Genomic DNA, 8,698 nt, shown 5'->3' on the forward strand with positions numbered 1-8,698 from the left:
TTTTGGAGATAAGAGAGTGCCGTGCAAGAAAAGCACCTTTTTTGTATTTTTGGAGGCTATGCCCTAAATTGGAATAAAGTATCTTGTAAATACTCATGTGTGGGAAGAATTAGGCCATACACACATGAGGGGGGGGATGATTGCACCCAATCTTAGAGTCGAATCTTTGTGAGCTAAGTATTTTATTTGTTTTTGAATATTTTGGTCATGAAGCATGTGATGTTTGATGAATTGTTTGAATTTAAATCAATTCTTGCAAATTTATTTAAATTTTATCTCCCTAGAAATTTAGATCCATGATTAGTGGGATCAAAGCTAGACCTAGGGAGAAGGGGATAAGAATTGAGTGGTAAATAGCTAAATTCAAAGGTTTTAGAAGGATTTCTTATATTAACCAAAGGTTAAGAGGGTGGTAAATCACTTTCAAAAAACTATGAAACCACTTTATATTTGAAAAATGGTTTTGCTAGATTCTTAACCTCATCTTAATCTGTTTGTATGGATGAAATCTATAATTGAGAGCAAATCCGGCTTAGCTTTTGGATTGCTAAACCACTGCTGGAGGGAGAAATCTATAATGGATGTGTGTGTATCTCCATAAGTCAATTTATGAGAATATATAGTCTAGAAGATTTTAGAAAAAAGAGACTTAGTTAATTAAATTCTTTTTTCTTCCTTCCCTTTTCTATCCACGGCGACCGGACGGGCTTTTACCTCCAAGGAAAAAAAAATCTCTTCAATTTAGCCGCGTTGGGCAACGCTGCGTGAATCATTCTAGGAAGGAGGGGGCTGAGCTGCGCAGGTTAATCAACCCAAGCTTTGCTAAGCTTTTTAATAATAAAGCTTTATATAACAAGCTTTAAATATATATATATATATATATATATATATATATATATATATATATATATATATATATATATATATATATATATATAATCCCATCTACTCTTTTTAGCGCAACCGTGCGGCCAAATTCAAGAGAGAAACTCCATAGTTTCTCTTAAAGAAGCAAGTTTTTGGAATTAAACTTGCTAATAGGCTTTAAAAATCTATAAAGCCTATCCTCATCACTTCAAGAGAGAACATTTCAAGAGAACTCATCACTCATATGATACAGACCCAAATTTTTTTAAAATTTGGACTAAGCTTAGAGACAACAATTGGAACACTATTGGTGATTACTCATGCCATGATGGTTATCTTTTCTTCCAAAAAAGATTGTGTATTACACAACCTTTCAAACAATTCATATTGGAAGAAATGCATCAACCACCATACATTAGTCATCGAGGTGTTTCAGCTACCTTACAATTAGTATTAAGGGAATTCTTTTGGCCTCATCTCAAACAAGATATTATAAAATTTGTGGTTGAATGTTTTGTTTGTCAAAAAATTAAAAGCTACAAAGGTAAAACCCAAGGACTTCTTACCCCCTACCAATTCCTAATGATACTTGGGATCAAATATCCATGGACTTCATCACAGTTTGCCTATTGCATCGAGTCATTAACGATATAATTTGGATAATAATTGACCATTTGAGTAAGCAAGCATACTTCTTACCTTGTAAGAAAACTTTGACTTCTCAAAACAAACCGCAAAAAATATATTTATCAAACAAATCTTTGTACATCACGGCTTGCCAAAAGTCATTGTTTTTCTGACAGAGATTCAAGATTTTGTAGTAATTTTTAGATCACATTATTCTCCAACTTAGGCACTAAAGTAGATTTCTCACAACAGCTTTCCATCTGAAAACAAATGGACAAAATGAGGTTACTAATAACACTATCTTAGATCTACTCAGAGCCTATGTTGCCCAACAACCTAACTCATGAGATAAGTACATTCATCTTCTCCAATTTGCTTACAATAATACTCCTCATTCAGCCTACTAGTCGAGCACCTTTCGAAACTGTGTATGGAAAACTTTTACCTATTTTGGCAACTAGACTTTCTCAAAAAATCAAAGCTGTTGATCAATTCACTATTGATTTTACGACCATTCTGAATGACGTAAAACATTCCATTTCTCATGCTCAAGAAAAGTATGTTAAGCAAGAAAATCATAAATGTAAAGCTATATCTTTTGAACTTGGGAATATGTTTTAAGCCTCTTAAAAATATTATTCTATCCTCTTAGATAATTTGGGAACGCTTGGATTATCTTTGCATCATGCCAAATTATGTTAATATCATGGGTGATACCATTATAAATATTAATACGTTTGGTGGATATTGACGTATGCTTGGGGTTTCCAACGTTTGTTCCAATTGGTTTGTTATGTAGGGGTGATTCTCGGGTTACTTATGCCTGGCAAACATGTGTGTGATGATGGTTTGTATGCTTATGGAATATTTATTTCACCAATTTATTGTTGGCTATTTTATAGGTGAAGAGAATTCCTTGGCACACCATTTTTGTAACAAGCTTTGTATATACATGTGCTAGCTTGTGCACATTTTGAATTATTTTGAAAAAGCCATAGTTTATCAAGCATAGACTTTATCTTTAATATTTGGTAAAGGGTGATATGCTTTAAACCCAAACCTCAATTTATGGGCACTCTATTTTTTTAAGATAAGAGAGTGTCGTGCAAGAAAAGTACCCTTTTGTATTTTTGGAGGCTATGGCCTAAATTGGAATAAAGCATTTCGTAAATACTCATGTGGGAAAAATTAGGCCATACACACATGAGGGGGGGGGGATGATTGCACCCAATCTTGGAGCCGAATCTTTGTGAGCTAAGTATTTTATTTGTTTTTGAATATTTTGGTCATGATCATGTGATGTTTGATGAATTGTTTGAATTTAAATCAATTCTTGAAAATTTATTTGAATTCTATCTCCCTAGAAATTTAGATCCATGTCAATTTTTCCCTGAGTGAATCGTACAAGTCAGAAGTAATTTTCGTGAAAAGCTAAGTTCATTAACTTCACCAATTTGACTCAACACATCAGCAATGCGATTCAAGCTACCTTTCCTGTATTTAATCAAAAATCAAATTCCTGCATCAACTCAGCCCATTTGGCCTTTCTTTCAAGTCCGGTTGATAAATTTTTTTTTTGCAAAGACTGATGATCTGTTAAGACGATAAACTGAGACCCATAGAGACACTATGTCCATGCCTTTAAAGCATAAATTATCACATACAACTCTTTCTCCTGAACTGGGTACCTAGTTTGTGCATCGTTGAGTTTCTTACTCTCGAAGGCCACAGGCTTCCCATCCTGGAACAAATCTGCGCCTACCGCAAAATCACTAGCATCGGCCTCAACAATGTAAGGCCTACTAGGATCGATCAAGGCTAACACAGGAGCATCTCGAACTTTATTTTTCAAAGTATCGAAAGTTCCGTGTAGCTTCTCATTCCACTCAATCGGAGAATTAAACTTCTTATTTTTACCCTTAAGAATGTTGGTAAAAGGCACTGTCAACTTCGAATAATCCTTGACAGATTTTTGAAGAAACACCACGAAACAACCTAAGAAAGATCTTAATTGCTTGACCGTATGCAAAACTGGCCATTCCAAAACCTTTTAGATACAATCCAAATCTATACTTAAGCCATCTCAAGAGATCTTATGACCCAAGTATAACAATTCCTTCTTGAAGAAATCACACTTAGATAATTTACAATATAGTTTCTCCTTCCTGAGCTTTCGTAGAACCTCTCTAAGATGATCCTGATGCTCAACCAAAGTTTTACTGTGTATCAAAATTTCATCTAAGAAAACCACCATGCATTTTCCTAACATATCCCAAAATAAATCATTCTCATCATATGTTGAAAAGCCGCTAGTGCACTAGTGAGACCAAAGGTTAACACTAAAAATTCGTAATGGCCCTAACGTGTCCTAAAAGAAATTTTAGGAACATCTTCCTCTGTAATACAGATCAGATGATAACCAGTTCACAAATCAAGCTTTGTGAAATACTTGGCTCCTCACAACCTATCAATAAGATCATCTGATCTTGGCAATGGGTATTTATTTTTAATTTATAACCTTGTTAAGATGTTTGTAATCAATACACATCCACCAAGTTCCATGATCTTTTTTCTTAACCAGGAGAACCGATGCACCCCAAGGAGACTTACTTGGTCTAATCTGACCCATCGTCAAGTATTCAGCTAGTTGCTTGGCTACCTCGTCTGCCTTAGTCTGGCTAAGCCGATATACAGAGGAATACTAACAGGTATTGCACCCGGTACTAGCTCAATTTTATGGTCCACCTCTCATTTAGGAGGTATTCCATGAGGACATCATAAGGAAATACATCCTAAAATTTGCTTTTAATGGAATTTAACACTTTACTTTCCCAAACATCTAAAGAAATAGTGTTGACATCAAAATGAACACTTTAAGACACTGGATCCATAACCAACTGAAAAATTTCATAGTTAAAAGGGTTTTCCATTAACTCAAGCTCATTAATGAAAGTCTCCTTGGGTACAACAACATTTCTCTTATAACAACATTTCTCTTAAGAGTAACAAGGTTTCCATTGTGACATAAAGACATCCAATGTTTGACCCAGCCAACAGAAAAATCTTTATTTTTTTGATGAAGCCATTCCATCCCTAAAATGATGTCTACATGACCCAAGCTCATGACATGAAAATTGAGTCTTTCTGATAAGTACAGCTGGATGTCTAGTGGTAGCTTTGATACCTTCTTGTCCCCAGAATTGGACTTGTCCTCCAGCCATTCTGACCTTGTACATGTGATCATTATTAATGGTTTCCAGCTTCATCCTCTGTGTACCACAATGTTGTCAATAAAATTGTGAGTACTATCGGGATCAAACAATATATAAACCTGATATTCATTTATTGTTCCATAAATATGAAATAATTCATTTGGACCAAAAACGTCTTTACTAAAAGTACAATCTGGACATTGGCTTCCTTCAAGATGCGTAATATTGACTTCAAAAAATTTACCTTAAAGTTATGTAATCTTCACAGATTTCTTTGGTATAAACTTCTTTGGTGCCGCCTTTTGCCTAGACGCGATGCCGAAGGTGTTGCAGCTCCATTCAAAGGACATAATTTCTTCTTGTGTATCCCTATTCTTTTCATTTGAAATATCTGAGCTTATCCCTACTCGTAAATTTTGGCTTCTTACTGGCGTTGTCAGAATTTTTTGGTTTTGGTGTAAAAATCATCTTCCTTTTTTGTCCACTCTTTGAAAAAGTGAACATGGATTTATTCTCATTAGACAATGGTTTTGAAGTGCTGGCACCGACCATTGTCTTATGAAAAACCTGAGCTGCATGAATAGCATCCTCAGTCATTCTGACTTTGCACTTTTTTACCTCATACCTAATAGTCACGAGCTAGACCATTGATGAAAATCCCACACAAGGTATGATCATCTGATTTGGCTTTGGCAGCCAATTGTCTAAACTTTTTCACATAATTGTCAAATGACTGATTTCCCATGCTATTTTTAACAAGCTTGACAATTATCTCAAATTCATCCTCTGGTTGGACGAACTCTTTTTTGAAAGCTTCTTCAAAATTTTTCGAAGTGGTAGGAATGGAATCTTCTTTCCACCAAGTCAATGCTTTTCCTTTCAATAACCCCTACGCCACTTGCAGCTTTTACACATCGGTAATTTGGATGAAAGGCAAAGTGTGTAGTCCACCTATTGAGCCAAACATCTACACATTCTTGAGTCTTCTCCTTTTTCTCACTGTCGTACACCTTTAGTGCAAACAACGGAGCAACTACTTTGGTAGGAGCAGGAGGCACCACCAAAAGAGTCTTTTGCAGAGTCAAGATATCTGCACCTCAGTGACTCTATCTCGTTATGGCATTTGGCAATAGTTGTTTCCAAATGCTCTGTCACTTCCATAAATTCACTCTTTTCAATAGCCTCCTCTTCTTCAACTTGGAATTTAAGATCTTCCCTTCCTGAGTTGGGATGATCACACATCTCATCGACAGTATCATTAATAGCAAAATCAATGTGAGACATAGTAATAAGGTTCTCAAAAATCACGAATCACTCAAGCCAACTTCACTTGACAACCTTTGACCAAAATTATCTAGCAAATTAATTCACTAGAATTGACTGCACATAAGAAAAAATGCTTTAATTAACATTTTGGTGGCTAAACAATGGTAAAAAAAATCATAAAAACATCGTTTAGAATTAATCCAAATAGAAATAACTACTAATATGAGGCACACTCACATTAATTATATGCAAATGACCCGCATCTATCTAATGTCAGCATGTGAAAATGTACTGCAACACTAAATAACCCCCCAAAATATTAAATTCTTAAGAAAAAAGAATTATTGTGATTTTTTCCTATTTTTTTAGGGCCTCAAAATTTACTAATTTTAAACTCCACCAAATCCTATCTTATGACACTCCAAATCTAAATTTTACAAAAAAAATTAGTGATAAAATTCACCAAAATACAATTGGTATACAAAAAATACCAATTTTTAAGATTTCTAAAATAATTTTTAGAATTTTTCTAAGTTTGGTAATTATTTAAAAAAATACCCCAAGAATCCCATCAATCACAAATTTTTTTAATTCCGCCCGACAATCCTCAAATCCAATTAAAATCTCTAATTTTTTGGGGAAAAAAAAGAATTTTACAAGAAATCGAATGGTCATGGAAACTTGAACGAAAAAAAAAAGAATTTTACAAGAAATCGAATGGTCATTGGAACCCGAATGAACACGCCACATACCAGACAACAAACCCAGATATTCCAAAAATTGGAAAAAACCTTTGTCCAATTTTCCATGAATTTTAAAAAAAATCAAAGATTTAATTGTACCCCGAACACACGAAAATATGAACGAACACAAATTTTGAAACTCGAATAGTCACCCCGAAATGCAAACAGCCAAGGGTTGTGGAAACCGAAAAGACAAGTAACTCAAAGACTTTAAATGGTCAAAAAATTCTGGACCCAAAAGCCCAAAAGGTTCAAGATGATTTTTTTTTTAAAAACCATGAAAATGATGATTTTGTTTTTTTTTTGCTTTAACAAAGATTTGAAGTTTTTAAAAAAACTTCAAATAAGCATGGGGGGGACGCAGGCTACCGACCGTGAGAAAACCCCCAGCCCCCTTAATTGTGCGCAATTTTGTGAGGAAGAAGGCAGAAGCACAAGCTTCTCCTTCTCTTTCCCTTCTCCACCTCAACAACCTCATCATCACCTTCTTTTCATCTATTCTTCTCTTCCTCTGTTAAATAGAGAGATTAATCACTAATTAAGTTGGTTAATTATTAATTAAAGTTTAATTAATCCCACCCACATAAGGGGTGTTCCCACGCGGAAGAGATCTTTTGAAGGAAAACTCTAATGAGAAAGATAGCAAATATGCCACGCACACGAGAGAGAACCCGATGCATCAACATGCTATCCAAATTGATTTTCAACAGAAAATCAGTAGAAATTTGCTAACATGCCTACGGGAAACCTGCAAAAATGCATTAAGAATGCCTATTTTACCATTAAAAATGCTCTAAAATTTTCCTAAATAATTAGAAAAAATTTCTAAAATTTGTAGAAATGTAGGAAATCCTTTCTACCAAAAAATACCCACAATAGTATGTGTAGTATTTTGGTAAAAAAATTCGTAAAATGCTTATTTTAACCATAAAAATAGAGAAAATAGCATTTTCACTCATGGAATTTTCTCGCAAAACGTCGATACGTACATCCAAGTCGAGAAGCACCATGTTCCGACCGCCATATTTACGTTTCCAATGCATAGGCCACCAAAACAAACCCCCAAAAAAAAATTTTGCTTAGTACATTAAAATTTGCTTAAAAATGCTAAAAATTTAGAATAATGAGAAAATTAAGAGGAGAAAAAACATTAAAAATTAACTAGAGACCGCTTTGATACCACTGTTAAAACCCCATAGATATCTCTAGCTAATCACTATGCATAAACATACATAATCCAGGCATATACTCATCCACCCGACCACCCCCGACGAGCCCAAGGGTGCACACATCAACATAATGAAGAACCACATACCTAACCTTGGTGTCTCATACCACCAAGAGGTATGCCTTCAATCCAGCAGCACGTAGCTCTAGCATGATATGACAAGAGAGTAGATACTATACTCTACACAAGAGAACCTCCCTTGAGAGTGCCCCATGTCCCTATTATATAGGAGAGCTCTCAAGTGACACTTGACTCTCCATTTCCATGTGTGACCCTTGGTTGCTTGACTCTAACCTCAACCCAAGGTTAGGTCTAACCCTTGCCCCACTAGAGCATGTTCCCATGCTCCCATGCTCACATGCCTAGGGTGGGTTAGCCTCTTAGTATATGCACATAATGTAATGTGCACATAACAAATCACCATCACAAAACAAAACAAAACAAGATTAAATAACCAACAGGTGGATTTACACTCCAATCGGGCTAATCAAAGGCACTAGCAAATGAATAGTGCGGAGGAACCTACTAAGCTAAATGCATTCCCCGGCAACAGCACCAAATATGTTAAGGATAACATGCTACCTTGCACACAAGAGAGAAAGAAGAGAAGAAATATGCATGCAAGAGTCAAGTCCGATGAGGGTTAACGCCTCGATGTGAAGGCGCTAGGGGCTCACTCCACTTCTTCCTATGTCACCCAAGAAGAGATCCAAATGCTAGATAGATAGCAAGAAGGAGGGAGCTATGGAGAGCTC

Source organism: Cibotium barometz, chromosome 10 (assembly GCF_041138505.1).
Source record: "Cibotium barometz isolate CiBa-2024 chromosome 10, ASM4113850v1, whole genome shotgun sequence".
NCBI classification, from domain to species: domain Eukaryota; kingdom Viridiplantae; phylum Streptophyta; class Polypodiopsida; order Cyatheales; family Cibotiaceae; genus Cibotium; species Cibotium barometz.